This window comes from Thermobia domestica, chromosome 5, assembly GCF_964235325.1.
Source record: "Thermobia domestica chromosome 5, izTheDome1.hap1.1, whole genome shotgun sequence".
NCBI lineage: Eukaryota > Metazoa > Arthropoda > Insecta > Zygentoma > Lepismatidae > Thermobia > Thermobia domestica.
In genome coordinates, this window is record NC_137458.1 from 97,544,149 (window position 1) to 97,564,227 (window position 20,079).

Sequence of the window (20,079 nt, forward strand, 5' to 3'; positions counted from 1 at the left end):
TTAAATTGATTACTGTGACCATTCTGTGACTTGAGGTGTTTTTATACGATAGATAATGTTCAAGTATCAATTGCAAGTAACATGAGGCGTAGGAAGAACTTTGATAACTGAATGATTATGGCATATGATCTAAATGGTTTGAGAAGTAGAGCAATTTCGAAGAAGCATAACAGAAACAAATCATTAATACCATTAAGGCTAAACAAATAGAAGATCAGAGAACATTCCAGCATACTGCGCAATCTTGTAAACCAACACATCTGGTCAGTAGATAACCACAGTACAGTCAAACGTTAAATTCTGAAGAATATGACACTTTCAATGACCGTATACCATGCAGCAACAATGATGTATATTTCCTTTCGGACATTACGTAATGAAGCACGGACACCTAAATATCAGAACAGAAGAGTAGCACATAAGTCCCAAATCTCGTAAACCAACAAGAACATTATACTCCGATAATGTTTGAAGCATCATTACTGGACAACGAAGCAGTGAAAATTGGTGTCTAGAAATGAAGAATCATAGTGAAGTCTGATCAAGGAGCAGTTAACTGGCGTTCGTTTACTATCCCAGTGTATTGCGCCCACAAGGAAATTCAGTGGACGAGTTGTGATGACAAGCGGGTTTTCAATTACTACAGCGTAGGACCACTGAAGGTTGTCCATGGCAATATAAACACATAAGCATACTGACACATTTTAGACAATCAAATGTTCTCAACATCGCAGTGTTTTTACGGCTTAAACCCTTAACTTTCCCAGGTAATAATGCAAAATGCCGTCCTTCCATTACCACTATTAAATCTCTTGAACTATTTCGTCAACAAGAAAAAAATTCTGGCTGTAACCGGATTGGAACCAGACCAATCAAAATAAGCTATATTTTATGAAACTCATTTTTGAAAAATATAATAGTAGATGACGTTGCATACTAGTCACGGTGAGGAACTTATGCTGACGGTTGTATTTCGGACACTCGCATGTAATATTTTAATAGTCAGTGTGAGAAGTCAAACGTTTATGTTGTGAAGACTATAGCTCTACTGAGGGTTCCGTACATTCTTGTAGAATGTTGCAAATAACACGACCTCAAAGAAGAACTTACTAATAGTATAGTTCCGTAAGATATTTAAATATTTAATGACAAAATTCCAGCTTTAGCCCGTGAGATTGAAATAGTTATTGTTCTCTAAACCTATGCATTTTCTGCTTTGTCCTTTACTATTTTAGTTTCTTTACGATTTTTCTTTTAATGTTTTAAATATTATTTGTTTCATTCTCTTATTTTTATATTAGGTTTAATTTACGGTTCTTTGATCTCTATTTTATATTCGGAGATTAGCCTTGTTGTGAAATGGACAAATAGCTTTGCTGTTGGCTTTTTCTATAATCCTACTCATCAATCAATGAATCCATGTTGAAACTGACATATTTGTGACTGAATATGACTGAATATGAATAAATGAGACTGAAGTTTTCTCTTATCCGGTACAAAAACCGAACAGTTGTATGGTGATATTGCCAGAAAGGAAAGCTTGTATTGTAACTTTTCCAATGGAAAATTGTTTAATCCATAGCAAGTGGTGCTAAGTTTCAATATCTCTCTTTCCGTATGTTCCAGTTGGAGTCAATGTATCTTACGACTCCATTCTACAAAATTTAGTTAAACGCATGCTTAAGGAATGACTTAACGATACACAAGCATTAAGAGGAAATCGCGATGACAGAGGGATAGCGTACTCACATCTGGTGCGTGAGATGCCTGGTAGGTCTCAGCTCCAGCCAAGTGGGCTTTGTGATGAACAAAGATCATGCGCGTCGAATTCCACAAGGCTTTCCTCATTCCCCCATTAAAATCCATCCCATTATCACCATCTAGTTTGCACTAGGTGGATAATAGTTAAAATTTAGAAATACAGGGTGGCCCATTATTATGTATATGGTGTTTCAAACACTGCGGTAAAGATACTATCAACTTAATTTGAACATAAAATTAAACATAAATACATTATTCTCATATTTTTCCTTACAAGAATATTAATCTCTGTCCTCCATGACATGGTCCACCAATGTATCATTCAAATCGATATATGCTTGGTGATCAAGGGCAACGTTGTCGCAAGCAGCTTGATAGATCCGTAATGGTATCCGGTGGAACTCTTCTGTGATAGTTTCCCGTAGTTCAATCAATTTTCGTATGTGTTGTTGACATACATTGTTCCTTTAAACACCCCATCAGAAAAAAATCAGATGAGTTCAAATCGGGATATCGAGCTGGCCACTCCAGAGACCCACGTCGACCGATCCAGCGATTCGGGGATGTTAGTTTAGCCACCCTCGCACTGGAATGGTGTAGTGTGACAGCTCTAAGTCCAGTAACCGTTATCACTACTCTCAGGCTAGGAAGTGTTGCTATATTGAAACTTTTTGTCCAGAATTAGAAATACTACAGTAAGTCAAACATCATATAAATAATTATGGGCCACTCTGTAACATTGACTAAAAGCTAAAATTATTATATCTTAGTTATTTGATGAATTGAGATGTTTTTTTTTTAGTTTAGTGTCCCACGTTTTTGCTTTTTACACTAAAGGTGAAGGATAAGTAACAAAAATCGATGTTTGTCAAAATAATTTTTGTGTTCTCTCATCATCAGGAATCGAACCAGGGACCACTGTGATGAAGGCACATATGCTTGCTATGGCACGGAGAAGAGGTTGATTATTTAATAAATCCAATAATTAAATGTAATTGTAGGATTCTGACAGAGTAGTACAAAATTACATTTTTTCATTTTGTGTAATCGTGTAACAGGTATATGTAACGTCTCCTTATGAAGTTCCTCTGAAGAGGGCATTCAGTACTGCGTTCACATTCGACAAATTCAATCCAGTGGAAGAAACAACAGCTCTACAAGTAATTCATGAAGAATACATCGATGACGATGTAAAATCTCTCCCTTCAGAGTCAAGGAGATGTAAATTCCCAGAAGAGAATGGAGAAATGTGGGCATTCACCTATTACAGTTATTCTGCATGTATTGCACAATGCATAGTTGAAGCAAAGATGAAATTGTGTAACTGTACATATAGCATTATAGGATACAAGACAGGTAAATAAACGTTTTCATATTGAAATACTTATTTGCTTATGTTCTTAAAGTTTGGACACTATTTTACATACAGTTTTATTCATTTTTGAACACCATTTCAATTCACCTCAAAGATCTTAGCTTTAGTCACACAAGTAGTTAGTCCCTTGCAAAAGAAGCGCAAGTTCCTCATAGTCTTCTCATTTGTATGTTTTTCATAAGAGTTATTTTGTAAATTCCTTCCTTTTAAATTAATTTTATTATGATTTTCGTTTTACTTTAAATGCAGTGATTAAAGGGTTATGTTATCTTATTCTCGTCTTGTCTGCTTAAATATGTCTAATTGTTCCACATCCTTGTGGCAACCTCCTATATATATAGATTGATCAACTGGAGTTGTATCATCCATCTCGACACTGTGTTCACAGTGAATCTTTAAAATAGGTGAAGTGGTGGTTATACTGTCTAGTGAGGTATTTGCCCAACTTAGTTACGCTGATCTTAAAAAATAAACCATGAACAATATGTGAATAATAATTTTTATTTGTTGAATTCTTCTTTTTAAATCGTGTCCTGATTCTTACAGAATTAATGGAGGATATGTGTATGCCAAACAAAGGGGAAGTTCAGAACACAAAGGATTGAATTGCCATAGTTTTGAAAAACAGAGGAATACGATCCAAGAAAAGAAGTTGTTTGTGTGCTCTGTTTAAATTATTGGAAATTTGAACACAAATTATTAGAAACCTTTTCTTTAAAATTATAAGATATTTGTAATATTTACACATGAACCTTTTAAGTACTGAAAGAAGATCTAGGTAGATATTTAAAAAAATAAATATACTTAAAATGATCAAAAGTGGACCTGAAACTTTTGTACACTAAGCGTCCCAAATATGTTTAGCATCTCCGACCTGAAAGTATTGGATAGATAACATTTTAATTCGCCAGCGTTTGTAAAGACTATCTTACATAATAATTGTTGTAATTCAGAACAACGGGAATCCAAAAGAAAGCGATATGTTCAAATTTGTTTTGAGAATTATTATAATTAATATAAATTACATCCTGGTAAGAGTACTTTTTGTTTCATAATGTTGTTTATATAACTTTGGAGTCAATCCTATGTTGATTATTAACCCGATAATGTTTTTATTCATTCCAGAAAACCAAACTTTATGCGATGATGAAGGTCGTATATGCATTAAAAGTATGGAAGGTAAGTTCACTTTCCTTCCTGACGTGGGGTGTACTTCACTATAGAGTCTGATGTAGAGAACGGTGCGCGTACTTTCAGTGTGTATTGCTAGAATATAACATTAGTCTTTACTTTTCTCTCAGTAGACTTACTGGTTGCTAGTATATATGATAGCTTTCGAATATACCAGGTTACCATAAAATAAGTATCGCTATTCAGGGAACCGTGGAGACGTAACCACTTGACAATGCAACTAAAATTTGGTAGGAGTATATTTGGGAACATACGGACGCAATTGGTGTAGAAAATAAAATTAGTTCCAATTTCCTCCCATAGAGGTAATTATGGCGCTCTACAACACCAATTAAGTGCAGCGTGCAAGAAGAACGATACTAATTATGCTAAATGATAAGAAAGGCCTGTAGGCTTCATAACATTGATTACCAATGCCATTAATACCCCGTGGTCAGTGACGGATTTACAGGGGAGGGGGCTTTTGAGCTGAAGCGCCCCTTTAAAATTCTTGGATATCAAAATCGAAGTTAAATGTTAGTCTTTCCTGCGTTTATAAATTGCAAGCTTCCCCCAAAATTTCAGGGAAAGATCAGTGTCAAATCTCGCCTCCAGAAGTTATTGTGTTTCAGTTGAGTGTTAAGTATGGTAAATGTGGTATGGAAGACAAATTATATTATTGATATTCATTGAAAGAAAGGCGTAATTATTCCCCCCGTGATTTGTACTCCTATTCATAACCCCGTGGTGTAGTGATGTGTTATAGGCGATGATGGTGATGTGAGGTTCTGCCCAAAGGCAGATCTTTGACCTGAAGTTTCCTGGGCAAGGGAATCCATGGTGACTAATACTGTGTGAGATGATGATGACGTTCTAAGGACGGGACCTATAATTTAACATGGAATCTGACTCACGTGTGTCTTCACCGGAAATCGAACCCGAGACCTCTTGATCACAAGGCAAAGAGTTTGAAAAAAAAAAGAAACACCAGATCACCGTGAATTCACTTCTGGCACATAGTGGCATCCAAACTCATATCTCTGAAGCACATGCAGAGGTGAGTACGCACCTGGAGAGGTAATTACAGCCTTTCTTATCATTTAGCATCCCTAGTGTCGTTTTTATTCCACGTCGTGCTTACTTGGTGTTGTACAGCGCCATAATTACCTCTGGTGGAGGAAATGGGAACTAATTTTATTTTTTACACCAATTGCTTCTGTATGTTCCCAAATATACTCCTACCAACTAAACTTGCAAATCACGACTCAGGAAGAAATTATGAGAGACTAGCTTTAATAAAACTAGCATTACAGATCTAATAAGCTGATTGAATAATTTAGAATTTTAGGAAATCACCAAATATTGCAGAAAATTTAACAGGAATATTCGAGTGATAAGTTTATCTGTTAGGAAAGAAGCATGTATGCGGTACTTTTAAATGCACTGTTTCTTAGTTTTGTCATTTGTGAATCATATTGTTTTTGAATTTTCCTCAATTATTCAATAGTAAATGCTTAATGTAGACAATATAAATCTCGTTCTTACAATGACATAAACAGAAAGTGCCTGGAGTATTGCAAAATAATATTATTTGAGGTTTGCTGTCTTGGAATGCGACCTACCGACTACTACTACTACTAATAAAAACCCCGTTGTTTATACTTAGAAACTTTATTTTCAAAGAAGTGAATTTTGTTTTAGAATCTGAAACTTTGGTTGGCCTCCAAATTATGTGAATTTATGTTAATTCCGAAAGAAATAGATCTACAACTATTGGTTGCAAGAAAGGGATATAGTTGCAAATAAGTTCTACTCTTGAAACACTGCATCCATGTCAAAAACTGTTTTCACGATTTCTCATACAATTATTACTACATAAACTAAAATATTAAAACCGAAATTTGTATTTCTTTTTATTGAGTTATACTACTTCCATTTACAGCGGAAGAAAGAAAGTTGAGATGAAATCAATCCTTAAGATCATGGATCAATATCAAAGCATATTTGGCGTCTAGTATTACAATTTTCCCTCTGAATGGCTAAATACTAAAATTGGAAGTCTTAATAGATTCTAATAAAGGAATAGTAGAAGACTAAAATAGGTTGTTTAGCTGAATCCATATAAAAAAAGAAACCGCTTTTCACTATCACCGTATTTACACAATGCCGATCAATCTTAAAACTGAAAATGGTAGATTGTCATCGATTGTGATTTCAATAGAAGGATAGAAATGAAGATAAACCTTAGTCTTGGAATCCTGAATCTACCTAGAAAAAGCAATTTCTTTTTTTCTGTTATCGCTTTTAATCTAGGGAGATTAATATTGAAATCTGAAGTAGTAGTAAAGGGCCCAACCGGTTTGCCATTAGCACCAGAATTTGTCACGTGATCAAGTCAAAAGTCACAATGTGTGCTAAATCGAGTCTGGAGATTCCAAATCCAGATATAATATTTCAAACATGTAAACTCTGCGTGGGGCGCCCTGCGTAATTCGGAAAAGATGCATATACTTTATTTTTGATTTTACTCAAACAACTTGACTTTTGACAATGTTATCCCCATATTTTCTTCATCGCTTTTAAGATCTTCATTATGTCTTTGTAATAAACTTTCAATTAGCCATCTCCTCATTATAGTTTTTGACGACTTCATTTTTTTCACTAATTCTTCATTAAGTTTAATGTTCCTGTTTCGTGATCTTTTTTGACTATGTTCAACCCATTTTAGGACAATTTTTTGAATGTAAAATCTACATAGTCCTTTTATTCAATCTCATTTTCAGCTCTCTCTCTCTTTAGATTTTTTAGATAAGTGCAAGAATTATTTGTTTTTCATTGATTTTGCATTGACATTAATGTTAATGTTCCGTGCTTTTGGATTATGTTCCATCCATTTTATTACAATTTGTTTTCGGGATATAGAATTTACATAGTCTCTTCCACATTTGAGCTTAGTTTTAGCCATCTTCCTCTTTTGGTTTTTGAGATAAGTGAAAGAATTATTTGTTTTTCATTGATTTTGCATTGGCATTAAAGTTAATGTTCCGTGCTTTTTTGATTATGTTTCATCCATTTTATTACAATTTGTTATCGGGATATATAATCTACGTAGTCTCCTCCACATTTCAGCTTAGTTTTAGCCATCTTCCCCTTTTGGGTTTTGAGATAAGTGGAAGAATTATTTGTTTTTCATTGATTTTGCATTGGCATTAATGTTAATGTTCCGTGCTTTTTGATTATGTTCCATCTATTTTATTACAATTTGTTTCCGAGATACAGAATCTACATTTGAGCTTAGTTTAAACCATCTTTCTCTTTTGGTTTTTGAGATAAGTGAAAGAATTATTTGTTTTTCATTGATTTTGCATTGGCATTAAAGTTAATGTTCCGTGCTTTTTGATTATGTTCCATCCATTTTATTACAATTTGTTTTCGGGATATAGGATTTACATAGTCTCTTCCACATTTGAGCTTAGTTTTAGCCATCTTCCTCTTTTGGTTTTTGAGATAAGTGGAAGAATTATTTGTTTTTCATTGATTTTGCATTGGCATTAATGTTAATGTTCCGTGCTTTTTTGATTATGTTCCATCCATTTTATTAAAACTTGTTTTCGGGATATCGAATCTACATAGTCTCTTCCACATTTGAGCTTAGTTTTAGCCATCTTCCTCTTTTGGTTTTTGAGATAAGTGAAAGAATTATTTGTTTTTCATTGATTTTGCATTGGCATTAAAGTTAATGTTCCGTGCTTTTTGATTATGTTCCATCCATTTTATTACAATTTGTTTTCGGGATATAGGATTTACATAGTCTCTTCCACATTTGAGCTTAGTTTTAGCCATCTTCCTCTTTTGGTTTTTGAGATAAGTGGAAGAATTATTTGTTTTTCATTGATTTTGCATTGGCATTAATGTTAATGTTCCGTGCTTTTTTGATTATGTTCCATCCATTTTATTAAAACTTGTTTTCGGGATATCGAATCTACATAGTCTCTTCCACATTTGAGCTTAGTTTTAGCCATCTTCCTCTTTTGGTTTTTGAGATAAGTGGAAGAATTATTTGTTTTTCATTGATTTTGCATTGGCATTAATGTTAATGATCCGTGCATTTTTTGATTATGTTCCACCATTTTATTACAATCTGTTTTCGGGATATAGAATCTACATAGTCTCTTCCACATTTGAGCTTAGTTTTAGCCATCTTCCTCTTTCGGGTTTTGAGATAAGTGGGAGAATTATTTGTTTTTCATTGATTTTGCATTGTCATTAAAGTTAATGTTCCGTGCTTTTTTGATTATGTTCCATCCATTTTATTACAATTGGTTTTCGTGATATAGAATCTATATAGCCTCTTCCACATTTGAGCTTAGTTTTAGCCATCTTCCCCTTTTGTGTTTTGAGATAAGTGGAAGAATTATTTGTTTTTCATTGATTTTGGATTAGCATTAATGTTAATGTTCCGTGCTTTCTTGATTATGTTCCATCCATTTTATTACAATTGGTTTTCGTGATATAGAATCTATATAGCCTCTTCCACATTTGAGCTTAGTTTTAGCCATCTTCCCCTTTTGTGTTTTGAGATAAGTGGAAGAATTATTGGTTTTTCATTGATTTTGCATTGGCATTAATGTTAATGTTCCGTGCTTTTGGATTACACATGTATGTTCCATCCATTTTATCAGTGGCCGCCGGCGGATTGTAGTTTCGGGTGTTGCAGTAAGTCGGAGAATGAAGTTATAAAGTGGAATCATTGACTAATCAGCATAACTTTAGATGCAAATGCTATATGACATGTTAAATTAAATAAAATTCTGTTTTTTAAAAAATAAAAAATGCCGAACATTAAAACCGATTAATCACCTTATTTAATTAGTAAGTTCATTCTTCTCTCTTTGATTGGTACAAATCTGCCTAATACATGCTGGTTGAACTCTAGTATTTTTATTGTCAGGTCTGTTTCGATGGAAAGCATAACCAATTGTGATAACCTTTCTCGGGGCATTCAATTTCTTGAAAGTGTCAATTCTTTTTAATGTGAAAAGAAAACTTTCTTCTTTTACTGACGCCATAGGTACAGTTAATATTAATTTCAGAAACTTTGTAGATTCACTAAATATTTTTCTAGATTATTGTGAACAATTCATTCTAGCAAACCTAGTCCCTGACAGTGATCCGAATTACTCTTCAGTGTAGACTGAAGAGAGTTCGTAGCAGAGATTAATGTTATAAAAAATGTACATTAAACACGCTTTATTCACAACTTATCTAGGAAAATTTAAAATAAATTGTGGAAATGTATCTAGTGCATACAACTTTACTGCCATAAGATGTCCTGTAAATTTAAACCGTTTATTTTTTTTCGAAAACTCTTCTGAATTGCACTTTTCTTGTTTGGTCTAAGCTTAATTTTAAGTTTTTCCTCATTTGAAAGATTGGCAAGTTTTTTGTAAGTTATTTACAGGAGCGTCATTTCAGATTTTGCTTGGGGGGGCAAAACCCCTTGATATAAGTAAAATTTCACATATTTCACTGATTTACTACTATTTTATTGATAAAATCTATAGAAACCTCAAACTCAGGGGGGGCAAATTCCCCCTCCCTGCATCCCCTAAATGACGCCACTGGTTATTTACAGAAGTATGCCCAGAATTTGTAGGTTATGTACAGAATTAAAGCACACACAATAAAATTAAATCTAATAACTAATAACCAAAACATCTTATACAAAAGAGATACTGGTATATGAATTGCGAATGTCACATATTCATACATAGGGCTGTCAACTGGCCGGCTTATCATTGGCATGGCCGGAAAAATTGCTGTTTTTATGATTAAAGCCTGTGACGGGTACAAACTTCTCACCAGCCCCTTTATAACAGTTTTTTTTTTAAATTTGTATCTAGTTCGAAGTATAGATATTGAAAAGTAGCTGTCATTCTGTAAACTCAAAACTGTTACCTTTCACCATCTATCAACGATTAATACATTTTGTTCACCTGTTTAGAAAATTTTAGAGAGATGACAGGGACTGTATCAGGGAAAATTTGAATCTTACTTTCAAGGAATTTTATACATTTTTTTAAGAGTGGAAAAGGACTTCTTAAAGAAATTTCCTATAGTTAAAGTAGAGACTATATTTTTAAAGAGTGAATTTCATTTTCCAATTCCAAAATTGTCACGTAAAGATTATTGTACTTTTGTTAATCTGTTTCGATAATTTTAAAGAAATGGTCATCATCATCATCATCATAGGTATTCTGCCTTTATTGGCAGGTCACTTGCCACAGCTGAGAACCTTCCATGCTCCACGGTCCTCCGCTAACTTTTTCGTCTTCGCGTATGATCTTTCTGTTTTAATGTCATCCATTAATTGTAGTCTCCTTCGCCCCCTCCCTCTCTTTCCCGCCACCATACCCTCTAGGACGTCCCTCATGATACAATCTCTTCTTAGGCAATGTCCCAACCAGTTTCTCTTCCCCTTCCTAATTATATCTAAAAGTGTTCTTTTCTCACCCACCATTTCTAACACTCTCTCATTCGTTTTCCGCTACCCAACTAATTCTTTCCATTCTTCTCCACGCCCACATTTCGAAGGGTTCCAGTCGATTTTCGTCACCTTTACGTAATGTCCACGTTTTCGCCCCATACAGTACAACACTCCACACGAAGCATTTTATGAGTCTTTTTCTCAACTCTTTGTTCAAGGTCCCACAAAACAGACTTTTATTTCTTTTAAAGGCTTCTTTCGCCATTCCTATCCTTGCTTTTATTTCACGTTCGCATTTCATGTCATTACTAAGAACACTACCCAGGTATCGAAAACTATTCACTTGTTCTATTTTCTCCCCTCCTACTTTTATATTTGACACAGACCGCTTCGTTCCAATCACCATGGCTTTTGTCTTTCTAACATTTATTTTCATCCCATATTCTTCAAAGCCCTTTCTCATTTTTTCTAACATTTTATTGATTTTCTTTTCAGATTCTGCAACAAGCGCCATATCGTCTACAAATCTTATACATCTAACCATTCTACCTCCTACGGAAATGCCATCATCATCATGTAGGTTCTTTTTCACTATCTCTTCTAGATAGACATTAAATAGTGTTGGCGAGAGGCAGCATCCTTGTCGAACTCCCCTTCCAATTGCACCGTCAGTTCTTCCCCTATCCTAACACTTACTTGTTGGTTCATGTATAAGTTTCTTATGAGTCTTCTATTTTTCTATTCCAACCATATCTTTGTTAGAACTCCCAACAACAATTTCCAATTCACGCGGTCAAAAGCCTTTTCTAGATCAATAAATACAACATACACCTCTTTCCCTTTTTCTATAAATCTTTCACCCATCACCCTTAATTATCCAATAGCATCTCTTGTGCCATTACCTCTTCTGAACCCGAACTGCTCTTCCTCAACATCTTTATTTGTTCTTCCATATAACCTTCTGTCCAGTATTCGGAGCAGAATTTTAGCTGCATGAGTTATGAGACTAATAGTTCTATAATCCTCACATCTCTTTGGGTTCGATTTCTTAGCCATCGGTATCATGATCGTTTTCAGAAAGTCTCTTGGCCATTCTCCTGTTTCATATATTTCATTGCATAGTCGCCACAGTTCTTTCTTTCCCTTGTCTCCTATATTTTTAATGAATTCGATTGGTATGTTATCTATTCCTGTTGCCTTTCCATTCCTAATCTCGGATATAGCCTTTTCAAACTCATCCCGAAGAATACTAAATCCTTTATCATCCTCGCCTACTTCATTTTCCACTTCAACATTTAGGCTACACGGTCTATCCCTACTCTCATATAAGTTTTCAACGTATTCTTTCCACCTTCCTATGACCTCATTTCTCTCGCTGACTACCTTCCCATTCTTATTTTCTACTGCCATCATAATACTCCCTTGTTTCCTCCGAAATTCCATAGATTAAAGAAATGGTAGTTACTGGTAAATAGAATAAATTGATCAATGCCGATTGATCAATTTCATTTTCTCATTTATAGCACAACGTATCTATTAAGCTTATTAGTGAATGTTCTAAGGACATACAGAATATATGTGTTAATGCACTTTTGTTCACGATAGTACATTTCATTTCCATGGATAGGTCAGAACAGAGATACTTCACGCTGAGACCTATATCATAGAGAATTTTGAAGAAGTGCCGTTTCTTTTTATTTTACAGAGTTGGCAACCCTATTCATACATCAACACACACACACACATATCTGTTCGTGAAAAAAAAAACCTACATTCCAAATCATTCGTCTTGGTTGTTACGCAATGCACGATGAGCGCAATATACTTTCACATGAGGGGAAACAATGTTTATCAATGTAATTTGTTCTGGAAATCAACCTTGAAACTCGCCAGATATAGGAACAACATGTTAGTGGGGAGGGGGCCAAAGTATTTGAGGAAGGTCCAATACGTCTACGTAATAACGAACCTGTCTTATACTGTACCCGAAAAGATAAGTAATTCTTAATTACTGTCACCTATATTTTTAGAAAAAATGATAGAACGATTATTTCTATAAGAAAAGAAAGAGTACATAATGAGGCGTAAAATAAAATATTTAGCTTACATCAATCATTTCTCTGTTAAACAAGTATAATTCGTTAAGAAAGTCTACAAATGCTAGTCAAGTTTCGAAATTTTGGGGAGGTCCGGACCCGGTGGCTCCCCTCGTGGCTACGCCTCTGAGCATTGCTAACTAGCCCCAAATTCAATGTGGCGTTCCCCGCCATACAGTTTTATCAAGGGTGTAAAATATACTTGTTTTGTAAAAGAAATATGTATGTACTAAAATACTATCCATAGAGGGGGGGGGGGGGAATTCTGCATATTGACTTATTAATATTTGGTTCACCAATTACTGTAGAAGAAACCTTCATTATCTATATAAGCTAAGAATTAACTTGGAAATGCGGATTTACTTTCATTTGATTTCTGCTCTACTACATATTTTCTTTCTTATTTTGTAATTCTGCTATCACTCTTTTAAATTGTCATTATATTGATTCGCTTCAGTATAAGCACCGTAGTTTAAAAATATGAATGCATAAAAACAAATTCCATTTGTTAATTGCTAGTGAAATAAAATTCAGAAAGCTTATTTAGCGGGAAAAACCTTCTCATTCACTGCAAGCCGAGCTGTGCTGCAGAAGCACTGCTACGACCAGACCCTTTAACTTCTGAGATAGGGGAAAGAGGACTTAACATTTGCTTCAATTCCCGCGCTGAAGGAATCTGGTTGTTGTATGCTCGCTGCAACACAATATAAAGTAGAGACTCTGTGACAGATTATTTTTCGCTTTTAAAAGGGATTAACGAAACGGACAGTTACAGAAGTAAAATATATGTTATTTAAAATATATATTGGAGTATTAGAAAGTATTTTTTTTCTGTTCTTTACTACTATTGCTAATAATATTTTTTCTTGAAATACTTTGGTCGTTGCGCAACGCTGCAACACTAACATTAGCCGCCACTGCATTTTATTACAATTTGCTTTCGGGATATAGAATCTACATAAGTCTCTTCTACATTTGAGCTTATTTTTAGCCATCTTCGTTTTTTGGTTTTTTAGAGAAGTGGAGAAATTATTTCTTTTCAATGGTTTTTTATTCATATTAATGTCAATCTTTCGTGCTTTTTAACTATGTTTCATCCATTATAGAACAATTTTCTTTTCGAATATAAAATCTACATATCTTCTACAATTAAGCTGAATTTCAGCTATCTCCCCCAAAGTCTGTTGAGATCATTGCAACTGGGTAGGCCGTTTCTACCACTTTCGAGTAAGGTAGAGAGATTAGAAATCTTTGAGTTTTACGTCCCACGGTTATGCCGGTTAGGCTAAAGGAGACGGTGATGATGAGTAATGAATGAAATGGTGGAATGAAGAAAGTGGGAGGAAACGGGAGAACCCCGAGAAAACCCACGCACACGGTGTTTGTCCACCACAAAGTTCACTTGGCGGGGGCTGGGGGTAGAGAGATTAGAGTCGCAATAGAGTCTATTATTGACACGTGGAATATATTCCGAAATACCGCTTTTCACTGTATATTACTGAGCTTGTTGTATGATGATCAACATTGAAACCAGAACTACAGTAGTTTATTACCTTTACTTATGGCTTGTTTATAGAATTAAGAGAGATGGAACCTATTTTCTGAACCTCGAATCGATTTCAGAAATAGCTTCTCGCTGTCAGTTGCAAATATATATATATATATATATATATATATATATATATATATATATATATATATATATATATACGAGGGTTGGGGACAAAGTCATGGCAACTTTTTTCTTGAAGATACCAGTCTGGTTGGAAAATGTGACATATACAGACGAAAGGACAAGGTGTTAACTACATGTATGGAGAATGAATAGCACTGAAATATAGTAACACACTAATTTATTGCGGTAGTATACAGGGCAATATGGCTTTCACACTTCAAAAGAATGATAACACAGTATGTATACAGTTGAGATGACAAACCTAGGCCTAAAGACCCTCAAAGTAGTCCCCTGCTACTTGCACCACACGCTGAATACCCTCCGTCTCAGCATTTGCCGCACCGTGTGTGAATCGGGTCACCTGTTCGCGCACAGCATTAGCAATATCCTCGCGTGTTGCAAACTACATACCACGTAGTGGTTCCTTAATCTTTTGAATGAAATCAAAGTCACAGGGCAAAATGTCAGGAGAGTACGGTGGATGGTCCAATTCTTCCCATCCCCAACGTCGCAGTAGCTGTTCTACACACTCTGCTTTATGTGGTTTTGCATTGTCGTGCAGGATTATTGCACTGTCTACAAGATTCGGACGTTTCTTACTGTGCGGTTACTGTTCTGCCATGTGGAACAAAATGGCAAACAATGACACCCCTGAAGTCATACGCGTCGATCACCATCAACTTGATTGGGAAAGGATTTTGACGAAACTTCTGTCTCCTTGGTGATCCAGCATGTCGCCACTCCGCGGACTGACCTTTGAGTTCTGGTTCGTATGCTCTGTCCCAAAATTCACCGATGACGATTATTCGTGACAAGAATTGATCGCCGTCCTGTTGTATGAGACAATGGAAAGAAGTGCATTCATATGCATTCATATAATAGGTACACGAGGGGTTATGACACAAAGTACTGCTTTGGTAATTTTACAATTCAATGAATATTGACTAACATATAAAATGACTATTTCTGAGGGTGAGCCAGAATTTCCATGGTTCTTTTATATGTTTCAAATATGAATTTTCATGAATCTGAAATGAATAAAATATAGTAACCGAAGATACATGTTATTTGAAGAGGCAACATTTTATTTCAGTGTGCGTATACATCATAATTTTCATAAAAGAGAATTATTTGCCTTTAGGTACGGTATGAAATTCTCTGATGCATTGTTGGAGTGAATATAGCAAATCCATTTCGAATGGCTACTTTTAATTTCGTCAGTTATGCAGTAAGTAGGCCTGATAACTTTCTGTTTGATATACTCTCACAATGAATTGTCACAGGGCAACCGATAGGGACTTCTCTGGGGCTACCCCAGAGGTGCTGATAACTTGGAGAATCTTGTTCAATCTATTTGTTATAAAACACTTCATTAGATATTTTAACATAATAGGCGAATAATGTGGTGGTGTTCCAGCTTTGTGGAAACATCTAGATTGATAAGTCCTCGAGATTGCAACTCAGGGACAAACCAATCTTGTAACATGATTATTTTTGTAACCTGATTGACAGCACTGTCACAGAAATATGAGCCGAAGGCGAATGCTCCAGGCCTTGCAGTCCAAATCATCATATGAGCAGTGTTCCGTCCCAACCATTCAACGTCGTACGACCTTTCTTTGCTTCTAAATGTTTCTCGCTTTTGGACTGCGGTGCAACATAGGTATATCCGAAATATCTTTCTCATATGACTGGATTATCAGCAAAATAGCTCAAACCGAATAAGCTAAATATACTATGTATAAACAATACGCGACAATAGTGGAAAGTACCTGTAATGAAACACAACAGTTACATCACTATCCTAAATGAAACACCGTACCTAAAGGAATTAAGGAAAGGAAGATTGAGCACTTATATCTCACAGGGTAAAGTGGCTTTGCACTCACCTTGTACTATATTTTATTATGAAAATAGTTTCGAAAAAAGGAAACATACATTATTGTTTTATTATAGTCGCAGCTTAACCCCTTACACGTGAAATTAAAAAAAAAAAGAAGTTTATTTAGTACTTCGGGCTATGTCATATGTGTCATTTTCTCGCCACCGTGCAGTGTCATTGTGTTACTCTTCAGTGGTATACATGTACAGAAAATAGGCAAGGGTGATGTGTCATGTTGGGATTTGACTGATTAATATTATAACTTGCCGTGAATATATTTTCACTACCCTACGAAGGGATATGTAAATCGACCTGAGTACTGAATACGTACTACTAAACACCGAAACAAGAAGCTGTAATAAAGACTGGGATTTAGATCTTATAATAAGCCTAATATTTGTAAATTTCCATTATATAACATTTTTAAAGTACGTGTATTATCTTATGATGTATATTTGTTTTATTTTCCATTCAAATCATCTCAAAAGCCTGGGGTCGTACAATATTGACACTTATATGTTTAGTCCATACTCTGAATTAACCCAGAATGAAACTTGAAAATCACATATGCAGTGCAAAGAGAAAGTTTATGCGGTTTAATATTTAATTCTTAGAATATTTTTCTTGTTTTTTAATTCATTTACGGAGAAGAATAATTTGTTCGTTATACTGTCTCGACAAAGTCATTCCTGTTAAATCGTTGTCTTATTGTCTTACAGACCAGCTTGAACCAATCAACACATTTGAGAGAAGAAATAAAGGTCTTAACTGCAATTGTTGGTTGTCTTGTTTTCAGACGAGTATAACAATCGTTCGCACCAGCAAGTAAGTTTTCTGCCAGGGGCGGATCCAGGGGGGCGATCGGAGCGACCGTCCCTCCCAGATGAGGATACTTTTTTTATTTTATATATAAATAAAACCCATCCCAGAGTTTGGAGCTCTTAAATGTAGCTCTAAGTGGCAGTATTACAATCCACCGTCCCCCTAGAAGTCCGTCCTGGATCCGCCCTTTTTTCTGCTATTGTATTGAGAAAATAAAGGAAATATATAACTACACATATTCTAACAGTTAACTGAATAATAGCTATTATACTACTTCATGTTCCTTATTTCTTTTTCATTTTCATATACCATAGTTCCAAGGTAGGTTTCTCAAAAGTAAAGCAAATAACACAATTGGAGTATCTAACAGATACATCCATCATACTTAACACTTAATTCTCCGATCAACTTCAGAAAAATAACCAAATATTTATTATTTCTTATTTTTATCTTGTTGTTCTTTAAGGAAATCACGAGTACTATATCAAAAATAAAAGTAATAGTAGGTTAGTGCTAAATAAATCCAGTCCATAACTGGAACATGCTAGGTTTAATATTATTTCTACATACTCTCTTATTGATATATTTAGTTATCCTTTTTCCTCTATGAATAATAGCATGGATCTAATGCTTCGATGCTTTCCAAATCATAATACCGTATTTGGTTTGTGTGTTTTAGCTTTTCGGGTATATGACAATGCCATTGTATTTACCCCTAGAGTGCTCGCGCGGATTACTATTGTAGTCCAATGGGTTTCAGTTTTCTGGTACCTGAGGGTTGGCAACATTTGTGACCATGAGCGGTCGTCTACCTTCCTCCCCCATTTCTAGAACACCATTAGTCGAGTGATAAGCACCTAAAGTCAACGCAAAGATGTGAAGCGGATTGTTATTTTTGCATGGACTACTATGGTAATCCGTGCGAGTACTGATGTGACAGTTTGTTTTCTGCCTAAAGTTTTAATTGTTCTTGTTTTCAAGTATTATTTCATATTGTTCGCTAAAATATATGTAATATATATTAGTTTAAAATGTCAGAGCAAGAACGAGAACAGATAAAACAGTGGCTAACACAAACTGAAAGTGACGACCGAAGTGTTTTGAGTATAGAAGTCGAAGATGAAATAGAGAAAGATGTCGTTCATAATTAATTCCATAAAAAATCCTGTTTCATTGCTCTCCAGGTCTACCAACTGCTTTCAGTTACTAGAGTTGTTACGTAAGTTAGGTTTCACCTTTCCAGATGTTTGTTACAGCAGCATATATACTGGGAAATATCTAATGGAGATAATGCAGAGAAGGGCCCTTCAGTTGGTGAGTGTACCAAAATCTAGGAAACTGCGAGTTTGACCCAGCCGAATTGTGCAAAATTCTTAGAGTCGCGCCTTAGATGAAAATTTAATAAGGAATACGAAAAAAATGCAAATTTCCATAATAATAATAATAATAATAATACTAATAATATGAACATGACTAAAATATGAAATTCTTATTCAGTTTCGTAATATCCTTTTCTCCTGTTTTGTTTACTCTTATGATTTTAGTGTAAATTAAAAAAAAGAGTCAAAATAATCATCTGAATTACATACATTAGAAACCTAAATTTCAGCAGTCAAATAATTATTCCATTTGTTTTACTGAATTTTTCATTTTTAAATATTGGCAATATTACAGAAAATATTTTATTGTTTTTTCTCCATACTTCTTTAATTAGTGCGGTAATGACTATTGTAAACATAAACTATATTTTTACCTAAAAGTCAACATTTTAAATTTTTAGATCTTTCTTTAGAGAAGAATCAAATGGAAATTCACATATATTAGGGATGAGGGGAGGCAAACAACTTTTGATCTAGGGGCAACAAAACATTAAATCAGTTAGAAAGATGACCTTATTTTGCACTGACCTATTTTTCGTGTAAAATTAATGTATTTAATCCTAAATATTTAAACATTTAATTTACAGAAATACTTCTCAAATTCTAGCAAATCTTAATGGAAACACACCTTTATATGTTTGATACACGGAGCATAATAACATTGTTAACAATTGTAAACCTTTTCCATGTTGCTTGTTGTTGTTGAAAAAATTCACAATTTGTCCCATACTTGAATACGTGTTGTATGTGGATTAGTTTAACCTTATGACGCCAACCTTTCAAAATTACGTTAATGCCAACCTGGGGTCCGTGCGGATCCCAACCAATAACGTTTTAGTAGGCACTTATTTGTTAGGTTTTATTATTATTATATTTTTATTATATTGTTAAATACTTTCCTTAGTTTTATTTACTATAATATAGTAAAAATTATATATATATATATATATATACTTACTAGAAGAATATACTAAACACAAACAATTTTTTATTCTCCTGCTTATGGATCTTTGCTTTCCTACCACACACACACACACACACACACACATATATATATATATATATATGTAGTGCAACATTTGTGTACTACAATACATTCTACTGAAATTTTCCATATACTAAATTTTCTTTATTTCTATGTATTTTCTGATCGCTCACGGCTTTCAACCATTTCCATATGGATATCCATTTTGTACCTTCTCATTGTACCAACAACTGTTGTTATGAGAAGACACAACTCCCGGCAAGCCCGGTGCTTCTGAAATAAATATCCATTGTTATATTTCCTCGCTTATGTAACCATGGCTTTACAAGTCACTTCACCAGCTCTTTTACATTAACTCGTTCATGCCATAGATGCTGACAAACATATATTTTGTTTCTGAATCATTACGATGTTTCAGTATTGCACACTCAGTAAATTTTTATACCG